General features: G+C 41.4%; 1 protein-coding gene and 1 long non-coding RNA gene across 6 annotated transcripts in view; one reads left to right on the forward strand and one right to left on the reverse strand.

The window, feature by feature from the left end:
* CTNNA2 (catenin alpha 2) overlaps nt 1–18137 on the reverse strand; it is a 1118632-nt gene that overhangs the window by 558121 nt on the left and 542374 nt on the right. The window lies entirely within an intron of this gene.
* LOC121019189 (uncharacterized) lies at nt 1513–5146 on the forward strand. Its single transcript, XR_005785494.1, has 2 exons — nt 1513–2097; nt 4567–5146. It is a non-coding gene; the product is annotated as an uncharacterized LOC121019189 (long non-coding RNA).

Genomic DNA, 18137 nt, shown 5'->3' on the forward strand with positions numbered 1-18137 from the left:
TACACTACACTGAGGCTAGCATGACTGTTGTAAACTATAATTAATTCATGCCATTCTCCTGCCTAAAATCCTTCATTTACACCCAACAGAAAATAGGCCAAAACACAACGTCCTTCATCACAAGACCCACACTCACTTTTCTGCTCCTCACTGGCCACCTTCCACACATCTGCATTCTTCACTTTAGACACAGGAACCATCCTGTCATGGCTCTGCACCTGCTGTTCCCTTTACCTAGAGCATCTATACTCCTTCTCTTCCCAATACTCAGATCAAACCTCGCCCCATCCCAAGGACCTTCAATGGTCCTCCCAGTTGAGCCCCTACATGGCAGCCATTTTCCAGTTAGTCTATTTGTCAAAACTAAATGTGTTGTAGTTACAAAGTTGTCTTTGATCTCTGGAGGCTGTGTACCCAACACTTGACCTAGATTCTAGTCAGTGCTTAATAGATGGTTGAATAAATGAGTGAATGAAAAAGTATGTCTATTTAACACTGAATAGATTCACGTGCAATGCAGTTATGTCTCTGGGGATCTTTGTTTTGTGACAACTGAAATCTCTCCCTTCCTTTTATTATTTCAATCATCATTTTTAATTTTTTTTAACGTTTTATTTATTTTTGAGACAGAGAGAAAGCATGAACGGGGGAGGGGCAGAGAGAGAGGGAGACACAGAATCTGAAGCAGGCTCCAGGCTCCGAGCCATCAGCCCAGAACCCGATGCAGGGCTCGAACTCACAGACCGCGAGATCGTGACCTGAGCTGAAGTCGGATGCTTAACCGACTGAGCCACCCAGGTGCCCCTCAATCATCATTTTTAAATTGTTTTATTTTTATTTTATTTTTTACATTTATTTATTTTTGATAGAGACAGAGCACAAGTCGGGGAGGGGCAGAGAGAGAAGGAGACAGAATCTGAAGCAGGTTCCAAGCTGTCAGCACAGAGCCCCACGCGGGGCTCGAACTCACAAACAGTGAGATCATGACCTGAGCTGAAGTCGGGCACTTAACCGACTGAGCCACCCAGGCAACCCTTCAATCATCATTTTTAAATCATCATTTTATATTTAAGATATAAGATATAAGATATATGCTGTGTTAAGCAAACATTCATTTTAACTGTACATTCAAAGAGTTTGAAAATTTTGTATGCCTTTGTAACTACCATCATAATCAGGATACAGACTGTTTCCATCACCCAAAACGTTCCCTTGCACTCCACCTCCATGCTCCTCTCATTCTTGCTGCCAGACAATCACTAATTTAACTTCTGTCACTATATTTTCATTTGTTTTTTTTTTTAAATAATCTTCTTTACATAGAATCATACAGTTTGCATTCTGAGGTGGGCTTGTGTAGCTCAGCAGAATGCTGAGATTCATCTGTTTAGTTGTTTTTGTTTTTGTGTTTTTTTTGAGAGAGAGAGACAGAGAGAGAAAGTGAAGGAGAGGGGCAGAGGGAGAGAGAGAGAGAATCTTAAGTAGGCTCCATGCTCAGCATGGGAGTCGATCCCAAGACCCTGGGATCATGACCTGAGCCAAAACCAATAGTTGGACCCTCAACTGACTGAGCCATCCAGGAACACTGAATAGTATTCCATCAGATGCACATATCATGCATATTTGTTGACAGACATATAGGTTGTTTCTAGTTTGGAGCTATTATATATAAAGATGATATGAAAATTAATATATAAGTATTTGTATCAACATAGTTTTCATTTCACTTGAGTAAAATACTGGAAGTATCACTGTTGGGTTGTATGGTAAGTATATGTTAACAAAGAAACTGCCAAACTGTTTTCTGAGGTGGCTGTACAATTTTACATTCTCTTCAGAAATGTATGAGCATTTATTCTGTTATTCCCTGTCTTTTCTAACACTTGGCATCATCAAGCTTTTTAATTTTAGCCATTTTAGTAGATCTCTAATTTTTTAAAGCATCCCTTACTTAGCAACTGTTTCCTTGTTGTGAATTCTAGAACCTAGAGGAGTTGTATACTTCCCTTAGGAGAGAATGTTAACTTGGTTGTAAGACTCTTTGGCTATTGAGCAGGATGCCAAGATAAAAAGGACTCAAGACACAAATGATGAAAGGTAGGGACAAAGTGAGATCCAAGTGGACAAGTCCACAGAGAACATGTATTTAGAGAAAAAATAAATAAAAGAATGTGACTTAGAATTCAGTTTAAGGCTGAGAAGTTCACAGTTATGTTGAGGAAAAGAAAACTCATGGTTTCCTGGGAGCCCACCTCTATTCCCTAGATTGGCATAGGCCTGAGCACTGAAGAGGTCCTCAGTAAATACTGGCTGATTTCCTTTTTAAGGATGGGGAGTACTTTGTGGCATTGATGTCATTTTATGTTATTTTTTAAAATTTATTTCTTTAAATTCAAGTTAGTTAACACACAGTGTAGTATTGATTTCAGGAGCAGAACCCAGTTTCACCACTTACATGTAATATCCAGTGCTCAATCCCAACAAGTGCCCTCCTTAATGTCCATCACCCATTTAGCCCATCCCCCCCACCCACCTCCCCTCCAGCAACTCTTTTTGTTCTTTGTATTTAAGAGTCTCTTATGGTTTGCCTCCCTCTCTGTTTTTGTCTTATTTTTGCTTCCCTTCTCCTATGTTCATCTGCTTTGTTTCCTAAATTCCACATGAGTGAAATCATATGATATTTGTTTTTCTTTGACTGACTTATTTTGCTTAGCATAATACACTCTAGTTTATCCACATTGCAAAAGTCAAGATTTAATTTTCATCACCAAGTTATATTCCATCATATATATGTACCACATCTTCTTTATTCATCAGTCAATGGACATTCAGGCTCTTTCCATAATTTGGCTATTGTTGATAGTGCTATATAAACATTGGGGTGCACGTGCCCCTTTTAATCAGCACTCCTGTACCCTTTGGATAAATACCTAGCAGTGCTAGGTATTGCTAGGTCATAGGGTAGTTCTATTTTTAATTTTGTGAGGAGCCTCCACACTGTTTTGCAGAGTGGCTGAACCAATTTGCATTCCCATCAACAGTGCAAAAGGGTCCCCCTTTCTCCACATCCTCGCCAACATCTGTTGTTTCCTGAGTCGTTAATTTTAGCCATTCTGACAGGTGTGAGGTGGTATCTCATCATGGTTTTGATTAGTATTTAACTGATAATGAGTGATGTTGAGCATTTTTTCATATGTCTGTTAGCCATTTGGATTCTGGAGGTTCTTTGGAAAGTGTCTATTTGTGTCTTCTGCCCATTTCTTCACTGGATTTTTTTTTTTTTTTGAGTGTTGAGCTTGATAAGTTCTTTATAGATTGTGGATACTAACCCTTTATACAATATGCCATTTGCAAAAATGATGTCATTTTAAATGAAGGCTTGATAATTTCTTATCAGAAAGACAGACATAATAAGGAAACACATAAATTCTTGTATCTATTTCTTATTGTTACTAAGTAAGCCATAAGCTAATGGGAAGCAAAGTACTGAAACTACCTAGGGCCCTTTTCCTTATAGTGTCTCCAGCCATACAATGTACATAATTGGTGATGAGTAAACACTGTACAGTGTGTTTAGAATGTTGTTTAGAATGTTTAGAATGTTGGCCTAACATACAGGTAGATCCAGCAGAAAATAGTTTGTACATATTTATTTTTATAGTAGTCAATTTCTTGAGAGCTCGGTGTCATATACACTTTGCTAAGGAAGTTGTATGTAGTATGTCATTTAATCCTATACAAGCTTAGGAGGTAAACACTATTATCACCTTCATTTTTCCCTGGAGGAAAATGAGACAGAGAGAGTAAAGTAAATGGCCAAAAGTGAAAAGGGGAGTAAGTTGGGAAGTCCAGACCAGAGTTTAGATCCAAGTGACTCCAAAACTCTTGCTCTCAACTGTTATACTCTGAGCCGAGACAAAGTGCCTATCAGAAGTCACCCAGCTTTATCAACCTGCATGTTGTCGAGATATCTACCATTAGACATTACTCCTTTGGTAGAAACTGTAGGATGTTATTATCCATCAGTAACACGGAGCCATGGGTAACTCTCATCATTAACACTAGTTACTATCTTGGATGGTACAAAATGGGCATTTTAGGAGCAGAGATATATGGAAAATACAGGAAAAGCATATGTATGTTTATGTACCTACCTCAGTAACCTCATAGGGCAGGCAAGGAGCAGAATGAAGGAGACAGAAGTGCAAAACCAAAAAGAGAGAGAGAGAAAAGGAAAGGTATATAGATGAGATGGTGGAAAAGAATCAAGGACACAGTGGTTTTGATGGACTCTCCTGGAAAATGACATTCTCTATACAATCTTATAGCAATAGCACATATTTTTGCAAGGACTTCAGATCTAGGTTCATGTATGGTTCAGCCAGGATCTAGTAGATATCTGGTAAAATATGTGTGAGGCATGGTATCTAATGTGAACATTGGAGACACACAATTTACAAGATTATTTTGGGGATTCCACATGATGAGCATCTCATAAACCGCTTGCCACTGATTATTCAACAAACCTCATCTTGTTTCCTTACCCCCCCGCCCCCGGACCTTTAGGATCAAGCAGCCTTTGTTGCACAGGTGGTCACAGAGGCGGAAGAACCCAAAGGCCATGTCCTGCACAGTGCAACTGCCTCAGAAGTGCAGGAGGCAGGTTGTTTGATCTCATTCTGCTCTTAGAACACATCGTGCTGTTCAAAGGCTCCTCCACCACACTCCACACATGCACACAGACACACAATGAGCAACGTGGGAGTCACATTGTCATTGTGCCACCTTCTCGAGCTCACCTACTCTTTGCAAGAGAATGTCAAGATTTTAAATAGCATTTTACTTACATCATTTGAAACGGGAAATGCCATTCATCATCAAGCTACTATCTGTTTAAGTACTTTGTGCATGGTGATTTGGTATGGTTGATAACTGTAATTAATGAGATGGGGTCTGTTATTTACCTCAAAACAAGTTTTCTTTAGGGACCCCATATGATGGAGTGCTCTTTGCATAATATGCTTCCTTAATGAGCACAATTGTTTTTTGACCAAAATGTTATCTGCAAGCTTAGCCCATTAATCACATTGTTAAATACATACCAAATAAATAATTGTGTAAATAAATATTTTTTAATCTGGATGAAATCTCCTCTTCCTAACATTATTCTCAAAAATCATTTGATGATTCCCCAGCTCAACCACTGACTCAGTAGAGCTAAGAATCCAAACCAGGTTTGGGGGAAAAGAGCTCTGGGTTCCATCACTACAGATCTGTAGGGTGACGTTAGAAACATTAGGCTACCTGCAGAAAAACATTTGAACCGGGGTTGTGGTAAATCATAGGAAAAGCTCATGATGACAAGAAGCTATTAAATATAATGTTCTAGAAGAAATTTTAGTGACATTGAGAAATGCTTAATAGATTATTGTGAAAGCTACAAAACACCATATATGGCATGACTCCCATCCTGTAAGAGTGTATATGTGTGAGATGCCTATTATATAAACCAAAGATGCCCTCTGTGTATTGACTCCTAGGATGTATAATTTTTTACTATAGGCTGAGACACATTTTTACACATAAAATTATTTTAATAAGCAGATTTTTAGCCACTTAGAGATTGCCTACTTTGCATTCCCCTGAAGCTGCACTCAACATCTGTAGCATAGATAAAATAAGTCCAGGGCTATAAAGACCCCAAGCTACTGCTGCCCTTCAGAGCTTTCTCTAAGTGTTTTTTTTTTTTTTTTTTGTTTAGAGAGAAATAAACCACAAGTGGGGGGGGGGGGGGGGGGGGGGGGGCCCCCGGGGGAGGCAAAGGGAGAGAGACAGAGAATCCCAAGCAGGCTCTAAGATTAGTGAAGAGCCTGACAAGGCAGACACCGAGCTTGATTCCACGACCCTGGGATCCTGAGCAGAAATCAAGGGCTGGATGGACCCTCAACTGACAGAACCAACCAGGTGCCCCTCTTTTTAAGTGTTTTGTTTTTTTTTTTTAAACTAATCTCTACACCCAACATGAGGCTCAAACTCACAACCCCAAGATCAAGAATCACATGGTCTTCCAAAGGAGTGCAGCCACTCTGGAAAACAGTGTGGAGATTCCTCACAAATTAAAAATAGATGTACCCTATGGCCCAGCAATAGCACTGCTAGGAATTTACCCAAGGGTAAATACAGGAGTACTGAGGCATAGGGGCACTTGTACCCCAATGTTTATAGCAGCACTTTCAACAACAGCCAAATTATGGAAAGAGCCTAAATGTCCAACAACTGATGAATGGATAAATTGTGGTTTATATACACAATGGAATACTATTGGCAGTGAGAAGAATGGCATAGAATAATACGGCGATGAGAAAGAATGAAATATGGCCTTTTGTAGCAATGTGGATGGAACTGGAGAGTGTTATGCTAAGTGAAGTAAGTCAGGCAGAGAAAGACAGATGCCATGTTTTCACTCTTATGTGGATCCTGAGAAACTTAACAGAAGACCATGGGGGAGGGGAAGAAAAAAAAAAGTTAGAGAGGGAGGGAGCCAAACCATAAGAGACTCTTAAAAACTGAGAATAAATTGAGGGTTGATGGGAGGTGGGAGGGATGGGAGGGTGGGTGATGGGCACTGAGGAGGGCACCAGTTGGGATGAGCACTGGGTGTTGTATGGAAACCAATTTGACAGTAAATTTCATATAAAAACAAAACGAAAACCAAAAAACAAACGAACAAAAAACAAAGGGGCCAGCAAAGCACCCCATGCCCTTCACAGCTTTCTGACCCAGAGACTCCCCCCATGCTGTTGAGCCACATCACTTAGATCCCTCTTTTCCTCAAAGGTCCCATGCCCTCCTCCTCTTCATACTTGCTGCCTCCAGGCATTAGCCTCTGAACAAATGCCTGCCCTGAGGGACATGCCCAGGCAAGCCTGTCCTTGGAGAGCCCAACCAGGCCAGTGTGTGCTGCTGCCACCTTGTGGTCATGTCTTTTTTCCTTCGCTTAGCCCCCAGATCCCTTGGATCTCTGAAAATGTCACCTTAGGTCTCTCATCTCCAGGAGGTCTAGAGAATACTGGCTGCAATATCATATCACCAACCCACATTTCTACAAATATTTTCAGTGCTTACGATGTGATTTTTACCTTTGTAGGAAGCTTCTGGCTTCTACTCATGATTGCTTCACTTCAATTGATTCAAATATGAAAATCAGTCTTCTTGCCTTCATTTCTACATAAAAATATACTCATACAACACATTTGTGCAACAGACGTAACTGGAGGTTTGATGCTGAGTTGGAGGATGTTTTACAATAAGATCCAAGTGAACATCGAGCTCTGCTGTTCTTGGAAGTATTTTCTAGAAGCCCTCCCACCACAAGCTCCTCTCTGGCCCCTTACCCTTCCTATTTCCTCACAGATTCTCTCTCTTCACTATCTCTTCTCCCCCCCCCCTACTCCCCGTATCAGCCCCCAATAACATGGTGGTCACAGGCAATTTTAGCAGGAAGGGGTGGGGCCAGCATTGTGCCAGAGTTTTAGATTGATAGAAAAGAGATGAGTGGGTTCCCAATAGCATCTATCATCTTGGGGATACTTTTTGTTTATTTACAATAAGCATTCTGGGTTTTGAGAGATGTGTCATAGGAGAAGAGACACAAAATCTTAGAGCCAAATATGCTACCCAAAAGAGAAGACAAATAAAATAAACAATACAGAGCAGCAGGATACCCAAGAAGGCACTTTTCAAAGCTTACACACTGCAGAAATTCTGGGGAAAAGTGAGCTTGAGTGCCCAGGAACCTGGTACCTGGCAGAGGGGAAGCAGAGCTTGAAACTCTGTTAGGGGGATGCTGTGGGGGAGGGGCCATGGGAAGAGAAGGGAAAGGTAGAATGACATTTTAGAGGAGGAATGTGATCTGTGCAGTTGCCAATGTGAGAAGTCTGGGGAATTCTGACTAGTCCAATTTGCCTGGAAAAACGGTGGGAGGAATGAAAAGTAGGCTCTTATAAGAGAGCCAGATGGAGCTAGATTAGGGAGAGATTAAGATACCAGGCTAAGGTTCTGCACTATACTTTAAGTCAGAGTTTCTCTAATTGAGAATATGTGAAGCCCTCTGTGTCTCTCTATAGACTTCAGTTTAAGAAGCATTGCATGACTTGGAAAGGGATCAAAATCTGCCAATACATTAGATTCCCTTGCCAGGGCATTTGGAACTCTTCCTTTTCTCCTAAGTCTTAGTCTGTCTCTCTCTTTCTCTTTCTCTGTCTCTCTCTCTCATACACACACACACACACACACACACACACACACAACTTTGCTTTGCAGGAGCCTCACTTCACTATTTTCATTTGGAAGTTTTGCCTAAATCCAAGAATCCCTTTGTCCTATTTCTAAATCACAGCTCACATGTACTACCACCTTTGAGACTAAGTGTTCAATCATTCAACAACCAGCCCCACGACCCCTGCCATTGTTCCCATCTACTACCAAGTAGTATGTATAAGCCTGAGCAGCATTTGAGAAAAGAATCTTCCATTCCCTCCATCCCAGTCTCTCATCTCTCAGACTAAGTGCAAGCTGGGACCCTGCTCAGAGTTATTGAATGGAAGGGCCAGTAACGACTTATCAGTCTGGGTGAGAGAAGTCTATTACCTGCCAACCATACATCAAGTGGTTTTCATCTCAGGTTCACACACCATGGCAGGAAGCCCACAGCGGGAGCAGAGCAGTAAATTCTCTCCAGGGCTAATAAAACTTTGTAGTGGGCAACAACGACAGACAAGGTCTTGATTGCAACATGTGAGGTGGCAATTTCTGAATGAGTAACCAAATCTATATTTCAAAGTAAAAACTGAGAGATGCTTTCAAAGGAAGGCATTCAACAGAGCAGGATTCTACAATTGAAAGCACAAAATTGGGGGGTGGTACTTTTCACCAGAATATTATTTACCATCTCACTGTCCCCGCTTGTTACAATTCTTCCATCTAATGTGTTTGGTCCTATAGTTTTTCAAAGAAGGTGGGGTCCATTTTTCCTTTCTGTGACTCACCACCAGCTGGATCACAGTAGCAATGAGGAAAATACAAAAGTGCTATACAGAAAGGTTCAAGGTTGGGGATGAAATGATGTGAAGTTCCTTGTAGTAGGTTGAATAATGGCCTCCAAAGCTATCAGATCCTAATCCCTCGAACCTGAAAACATTACGTTATTTGGAAAAAGAGTCTTTGCAGATATGATTAAGTTAAGGATTTTGACATAGGGGGCTTATCCTGTATTATCTGGTTGGGCCCTAAAAGCAATCACATGTATCCTTATAAGGAAGGCAGAGGAAGGAAGAGGCAACAAAGACAGACAGAAAGGAGAGGGCAATGTGACCATGGGGACAGAGATTGGAGTGATCTGGACAAAGAATGCCAGCAGCCACCAGAGGTGAAGAGATGAGGAACAGACTGTCGCCTAGAACATTTAGAAAGAGTATCAGCAGGCTGATATCTAGATTTTGGCACACTGAAACTGATTTTGGATTTCTAGACTCTCAAACTATTAAGGAATAAATTTTTGTTACTTTAAGGAATCAAGTGTGTGGTAATTCGTTACAGAAGCACAGGAAACTAATACATTCCCCAGACACAATCCCCTTATATAGGATACTCTTGGAAAATACCCAGGAAGTATTTCTGCCTGGGCATCACACCATTGGTTGTAGAGTAGACTTAAATACAAAACTGCCTTATTTGGAGGACTGGAGTGCCCATCTCAATTTTACTGGAAAGTCAGAGCAAATTAGAATAGGCTTACTCACAGCTCCAAAGGGTTAAACAAGCCTGTGGCTAAATCATCCATCACTCCATGAATTCTGGCTCATTCTACCTGCCACTGGCTAAGGGCATAGGGACTATGTCTCATAGAAGAACATGAGAGATGTTGATGGTGATGCTTTGATAACAACTGCCAGATTTCTGAACCTAGGAGAGGGTTCTGACTGGCCATTCACCATTTCCTGTGGTGTCCTCTCCCCAACTCCCACTCCCCAACTCCAAAGTTTAAAAAAAAAAGTTTAAAATGAATAGTCAAAAACCTCAGTATCAAATAAAAATGAATTGTAATTTGGCAATAGCCTCCAATCATATACTTGTGCTTTCAGCATCAAAGACGACTTGGGCTATTTTAATAAACAGTAAGATGAAAAGCAGCGAGCCAACAAAGCGTGACAGGATTAGAAAAAAATCACAGCAATGTGCAAGGAGTTGCAATTATATTTCCAGTTAAAGAGAGACGGAGGAAGTTCAACTCCATTTTCAGCAATTTGCATGTTTCCCACAAAGAGCTTTGCTCTAGTTAATGGCCAAGATGATAAAGAGGAAAAGCACGACCTCCCAGTTACCTAGCGCCATTCCCTGCGGGGTCTCTAGGTACTTCAAAGCACTTAGCACACTCAATTCTGTGGCTTCTCTTCCAGAAAAATGGCCTCCAGGACTGTGCCTGCAAGCAGCATTGTGAGGCTCTCTTTGGTAATCCTCAGCTTCTGCCTTCTGAATCTTTCTCCCTTCTCTTTCTCTGTCTTTCCATCAAGCCAGCGCTTCTATGCCTGCCCTCCCTCCCCACACCAAAACAGCTGTATTAGCTGTCTATTGTTGCATAACAGATCACCCTGGAACCTACAGGCTTGGGGCAACAACAAACATTTACTATCTCTCACAGTTTCTGTGGGTCAGAAACTGGAGAGCAGCCAAGCTGAGTCCTTGCGGCTTGTGGTCCCTCAGGAGGCTGTAGTCATCTCAAGGCTTGAGTGTAGCTGGAGTGTCCACTTCCAAGTAGGCTCACTCACAGGGTTGGCAGGTTTGTACTTGCTCTCAATAAGCGGCCTTGGGTTCTTGACACATGGAAGTCTCCATATGTTTGCTTCAGTAGCTTCATGACCAGGCAGCTGGCTTTCCCGAGAGTGAATGATCCAAGAGAGGAAGGTGGAAGCTGCAATGGCTTTTAAGTCTTAACCTCAGAAATCATGTTTCATTTCCATTCTATCCTTTTGGTTACACAGATCAGCTCCATTCATGCAAGAGGAATTTTACACAAGAGCCTGGCTATCATAAGTCAAGGATTATTGGAGGCCATCCTGCAGCCTAGCTACAGTAGCTTTTCCCTTAAATCATAGTGGGCATACCAGTCACTATGCCTCTGCAGAGAATAGGAACAAGTTTAGGCATAGTCCTTCTCTCTTATCCTCAAGAAACACATGGCTTTAGCCAATATTTAAGTTATACGGAGGATTTAGAAGTTATTTGGGGGAGGGAGTTTTATGAATTTAGATCCTATAGGCAACTGCCCATTCCTCAGGTGGACAAACAGAGCTATGACAGGTCGGCAACATTTATTTTTTTCTGGAATGATAACGAAGATGAGGATGACAGCTAATGCTTTGTGAGCTCTATGGCATACATCATTTTATTTAAATCTTACCCTATCAGGGCATCTGAGTGGCTCAGCTGGTTGAGTGTTCAACTTCGGCTCAGATCATGATCTCACAGTTCATGAGTTCTTCTAGCCCCACAACAGACTCTGCTAACAGGTCAGAGCCTGGAGCCTATTTCAGATTCTGTATCTCCCTCTCTCTCTGCCCCTCCCCTACTTTCTCTCTCTCTCAAAAATAAACAAACATTAAAAAAATTAAATCTTACCCTATCATGCCCTATTAAATATGGACAGGTGAATTCATTCATTTGCTGAAGGTAAACAATTCAAGAATGGCAGACCTAATATTGGGATCTAAATGGGCAGGCATTATGATCTTTACCACTATATTATCTACTCTCCAAAGAAAAGCCATGAAGCAAAAGATTGCCATCTGCCTCCCCTTAACTAATTTTCCCCAGATTTCTAAAGCTATGGTACTTTGCCCCGGCCCCCCCCCCCAACCCCCAAGCCATTCATGGCAACTAACATTAACAAGAACTACAAATTTCCATGGGTCTATCCAAGACTATGACAGTCTGATCACATAGGGTATCAGTCCACTGATTTCTTACACAAAAATGTCAGGAGAGGGGTGCCTGGGTAGCTCAGTCAGTTAAGAGTCAGACACTTAATGTCAGCTCACATCTTGATCCCAGGGTCGTTAGTTTAAGCTCCATGTTGGGCTCAGTGCTGGGCATTAAGCCGATCTTAAAAAAAACAATCTGGGATGCAAGTCAGTAGGAGAGCTTTCGTTTGGAATGCAGACTTGCATTTGTACTAATTTATATTTTAAAATATAAGTCCTTTATACACCTTTCTTCTTCAACAATCTTAACGTGCTAGTTTATTGAAATAGTAAGCATGGTGGACTATTGTAAGCAAAAGTGGCCCTGATTATTCTTCTATCCCTTGCAATGAAACTTTGCCCAGCTTCCTGTTAGGAGATGGAGTTTACTTCTCTTCCCCTCAAATCTCGATGTTGCCATGTGACTTCCTTTGGCCAATGGTTCATTAGAAAATATGACATAACCAGAGACTCTTGAAAAATGCTTGCACTTTGGGGCTTGTCCTCTCTTGCTGCTGGGAATCTTGAGACCACCCTATGAAGAAACTGATGCTAGGCTGCATGGAGGAAAAATGAGGTGACCTTGGCTGATAGCCTGCCAAACACTAGTCATGTGCAGAGGCCAACTTTGACTTTTCAGCTCCAGCTGAGCCACCAGCTGACAGGAGCTTTTTGAGTGAGTCCAGGCAACATGAGTGAAAAAAAATCATCCAGTTGAGCCCAAAGCAAACTGTCAATCAGCAATAAAAAATGAGCCAAGGCATGAGTGTTGTTTTAGCAAAAATGCTAATACAGTAATAAGGCTAAGAGATGGTTCTGTATTGTTTCTCATTGATTAGTCCACCTCTAACAGAATCATCTTGGCCTTGTTAAAAAAGCAACTTCTTAGGACCACCTCAGAGAAACTAAATCAGAAATTGAGATCATGGTCAGGAATCTATCATTTTATTTTTTCATCTTATAACTGAAAGTTTGTACCCTTTTACAAATCTTTCTCTGTTTCCCCTACCTGTGAGCCCCTGTGAGTGCCACTCTACTATTTCTATGATTTCCATTTTTTTTTTTTTTGATTCCTCACATAAATGATGCCATGCAACATTTGTCTTTCTTTATCTGGCTTATTTCACTTAGCATAATGCCCTCCACGTTCATCCATGTTGCCACCAATGGCAGGATTTCCTTATTTTCAAAATCTGAGTAATAATTCAGTGTGTGTATGTGTATATATCACATTTTATCTATTCTTCTATAGATGAATACTTAGGTTGTTTCTATAACTGGGCTATCATGAGTAATGTGACAATGAACATGGGAATACAGATAGGTCTTTAAGATAATGATTTTGTTTCAGAAATCCATCATTTTAAACAATCATCCCCAGATGACTGTTATGCACATGAGCATTGATAACCCAGTCATCATGTTTTACTAGAGAGGTCAGTGCACATGCCAGCATAGAATGGAGAAGGTTCTGCTTGCTAGATTAGGGCACTGGACATTAAGACAATTATGGTTTTATTGGGTTTCTTCCTCTCCCACCTCCTCCCTTCTTTTCTCTCCTGATCCCTCCCTAGTTCCACACATTTCACTATTGCTTTATGTTTCCAGTAATTGTAACAACTCTCTTTCTTTGTAGTTCATATACTGGTTTGGTTGCACTCAGCTGTGGTCATACGGTCTAAACTACACGATGATTCCTCGAGAGCCCTCAGAAGAGATCCATACCAAATAACTAGGAATGAATAGAGTGTGAATTGCATATTTTGTAAATGATCAAATGTTAAATAGTCTATTATCCCGGGATGGTAACAGCAGGTGTTACAAATACAAATTCAGTGTTGAAGCTCAAGAGAAACAAGAATAAAACAGACAGGAGTGAATGTTCAGGTTTACCAATGCTGTAAAGTACATATTGTCATGATATGTATCTAATTAATAGTTGGTATCTTTCTCTAAGGAATTTCAGAAAATTTCCAGAGATGTAAGCATTCTGGCTTCCTATTCCTCCCATGACTCCAAACCAAAACCTGTTCATCAAGTACAGTCCTAACTGTAGACATCCACATAACGGGTGCACAGAGGCACATTCCACCAAAGTTCTTTACCTGTCTGCCAAAGATTCCTAAATATTATTAGAGCCCTTTTTGGCAATAACTTGGCAAAATTATTTTGGCAATATTCCACAAAGAACATTAGCTTTATTTTTTAAAGATCAATAACTTGTTTTTGATCACATACTGTATGTCAAGATCACTGAATAGGAGAGATAAGTCAACAAACCCTACTCTCAAAGCATTCACAATCCTATTAGGAAACAACAATGAATTGAAGGTTGCAAACCAATAGGAAAAATGTTTGAACTGAGGGCATATGAAGTTGCCTAAAGAACAGAAGAGGGAAAGGAGGAGAAAGAAGGCAGAGGAGGGGGAGGAGAAGGGGAAAGAGTGTCACCCCACAACTCTGCTTTGGGAGGATGGAGGTTTCACAAGTATCAATCATAATGCCTGGACTTTGTCTCAGGGAAAGATGTGTAGGCATCTGCCAAAAAGAGAAAGAAAGGCACGCAAAGCATGAGAGAATGTGGCTCACTTGAGGAAGTACAAATATTTGAGTATGTCTTGGGCTCACAGTGCACAAGAGGAGAAGAAGCTGAGAAAAGCAGAATACTATGAGACCAGTCCAAGAAGATTCTTCTGTGTACCACTAACAAATCTGATCCATATTCTCTAGTAATAGGGGGCCAGGGGAAAATGGAGTGAGGTCTTTGAATTAAGGTATCAATTACCCAATTATTGCAAGGTCACCTCAATAGAAACACCTAGTACCTTTGCAGGGACACCAGCTAATTGCTACTCGAAGAGAAAAGCCAAACTCAGGGTAAAAAGGCAATACTCACTGAACTGTGCACTTTAAAGTAAAGTGGTGTGGGGAGCCTGGGTGGCTCAGTCGGTTGAGTGTCCGACTTCGACTCAGCTCATGATCTCACGGCCTGTGGGTTCAAGCCCTGTGTCGGGCTTTGTGCTGACAACTCAGAGCCTGGAGCCTGCTTCCGACCCAGTGTCTCCCTCTCTCTCTGCCTCTCCCCCATTCTCACTTTGTCTCACTCTGTGTCTCAAAAATAAATAAATGTAAAAAAAATTTTTTTTAATAAATTGAATTTTATGTAAGCAAATTTTACATAATTTGAGAAAAATTTAAGTATTTTTTACTAAGTATTAAAGGGCAGAAAATACGGCCAGAAAGACTCAAATTCAATTTTCCAAAATTCATCATGAATTCAAAAATATTCCACAAAGAACATTAGCTTTATTTTTTAAAGAATGATTTTAGAAAATAAGCATTGTAAAGTTGAAAATAACACGCATCATTTTCTTTTTGAAACCAAGGTGATGCTTATCTTGAAATGCTCAAAGCCACAGCGGCAAAGTCAGTTTTTTCCAAAGTTTCTTGGCAAACCACAGAACAGAGAAGCACAAACAGGCTGAGGGGTTCCCATTTCATAGTCTCCTATTCTGACACAATCTGAAAACATTAATTAGGCTCTCAATGTTTCGTCCTACATCTTTTCCCTCACTTTCAGTAGTCTGTCCCTATGCCAAATTCTTGACTCTTCAAGTCTCCACTTCAAATGCTTGTTTATTCACTCATTTACTCGTTCAGTAAAATATACTGTTTACAGTGTAGAGGTCATGTCCGAGACATGGGGACATGATCTTCTGCCCTCATGCAACTCTCAGCGTAATATGAGAGATGAATTAAAACATTTGCAATACCCTATGGTTAAGGGTAATGATAGATATGTACATATAGGGACAGAGATAAACAAAAAAGAAAAGGGTCAGTGCCACGGACTGGGTAGGGGCAGGGATGAGAGAAGGAAGCACACAGAGAGACCATGGATGCTGAAGTTTTTCATTTGTCCTCAGAAGGTGGGTTAACAAGACTTTTGTTTTTGTGTTTTGTGTTCCAGGGAGTTGTTTGATAACATTACTTCATTTTACTATTAAATGAACTCATTAGGTTTCCTAATAATTACTTGCTCATTGTAGAATATTTAAAATGAACAGAGAATGGAAACAAAATTCCAGAGGTAGACACTATTTTAGCTCTGCTTTAGGAGGAATTCTTTCTAAAAGATATATATATTTTTTCCTTTCTGCTCTGGTTTTCTCTTTGGGTCATATACATTCTTACAGAATCAGGAATGGAATGCATGCCCAGTTTTGCCTCTTGTTTTTGTATTTCCTTCATTAACTTGAACAGTTTCCTATGTCATTAAATATTCTCTAATACGTAACTTAAATTTTTTAATGATTACATATTATTTCATCCTAGGTTTGCCATGTCTTAGGCTTACCTGGAAGGAGACTCTGAGGCAGAGGTTTACAGGCTGGAGTTCTGCTGGGGAGGACACTTCGCAGGTTGTCTGTGAGGGAGTAAGGGATGAAGGACTGGGCAGAGGGAAAGCTTGGAATGCGATGCAGCTGCCGTGGAGGCCCCCGGCCCATCCCATAGGGAGTTCAGCTAGGATGGCCCTTCACAGTAGCCCCAGGTAGGGGCACAGGGGTCATGCCGCTGTACCTTTGTGTGATATGATCATTGGATGCGGGCCGACGTAAACTTGGGCAAGGCCGATTCTTTCAACCCAAGCATTGTAAGGCTATCACAGATAACCCAAGGCTATCACAGCAGAGGGACTCAGATGTGAATATTCAATAACCAACACTCCTGACAGCTGAGGAGATATGTGCCTTGACCCTGAAAGGGAGAAGCAGCAGCAGCATACCACAGCATCTACCGCATGTTAAAATTCATTTATCCAGTATCTTATTTTTGGACGTTTAGGGTATGTTTTGAGAATGTATAGGAATAGAAGAGGGGAGAGCATTCCAGGTTATTGGGACGGGAGAACAAAAGCCTGGAGGCATGAAAAAGAAAGTGAGTAAGCAACACATGACTCCTTATAGCCAAGATGGAGGGTTATAGGCGGACAGTGTAAGAAGAGATGGGCGGGAGAGGTAGGCAGCTGGGGGCTGGGCCATGGGGTTTAGAGTTTATCTTCTAAAAAATGGAAAACATTGAGTGCTTTGCCCAGAAGCAGCTGCTTCTGCTCAGGATACAGTGTTCTCGTTCAGTCCTGAGCTGAGAGGCCTCGAGGTAGCAAAGTTGCCATCAGGCCCTCTGACACATCAGCCATAATTTGCAGGGACCCCTCCAGTTGTGTCTGCCTTTATCCAACTATGGTGAGAGCCCAGCCCAAGGAGCCTTCAGGTCTTGATCCACGTCTCTTCCCAGTGTCCAACAAGGTGGCACCTGAAGAGGTATAACTGAGTTCAGTGAGGTTATGGAGGGGGCCTGTGCAGGGGAGTAATGGGCAAGAGGCCAGCATGTATACAATGTATACAATGTGTTTCAACTGGAGGCACAGAGGCAGTGCCCTTTCCCAGCATGGCTCTTCCTTGCTCACTCCACCCCTCCCCCAACCATGTGGACTGGCCAAGACTGAGAAATCCTGGTGTACAGAGACAAAACATCACTTTCTGGTTGAGTACCCTAATAGTTTAATTTCTTCCCCTGATTGATCAATTGATTGGCCGATTGACATTTGGAAGAGATGAGCTGAGAATAGGTAGTAGAGATGAATCATGGTGGGAAATTTTTTCCTAAATGCCAAGCGGTGTCAGCAAGGCAGCAACACATAGTTCTGGTCACTATGAATGAATAAAGATCTTGGCTCTAGGCAAGAAATCCCCATTGTTTAAGTTTGTCAGGCCTTATTAAGCCAATGGCTCTGTGCTGATTGCAAACAGGGTGGGGTGGGCGAGAGAGCAAATGTGTTGCCATGGTGACAAGGGGAGAAGTAATTTGCGTGGGCACAGCGATTGTCTTGATTCTAGGAAGTTGAGAGATAGGCTCACAGGCTGATGGGTAGAAATGGCTCTGAATCTCTCGGAATCATTAGGAATCAGTGATACGGACCCACTATCCTAACAGCATGCTGGTATCCAAGCGACTAAAATATGCCTTGACACGCTGAGAGAATCCAGGAGACTCCCTGACACTTGAAAAGAAGCAAAGTACTAATGGCTTAGTCAGGGGAGCTCAGATGCTATTGACTCA

This window comes from Herpailurus yagouaroundi, unplaced genomic scaffold, assembly GCF_014898765.1.
Source record: "Herpailurus yagouaroundi ecotype Mexico unplaced genomic scaffold, PumYag 221, whole genome shotgun sequence".
NCBI classification, from domain to species: Eukaryota; Metazoa; Chordata; class Mammalia; order Carnivora; family Felidae; genus Herpailurus; species Herpailurus yagouaroundi.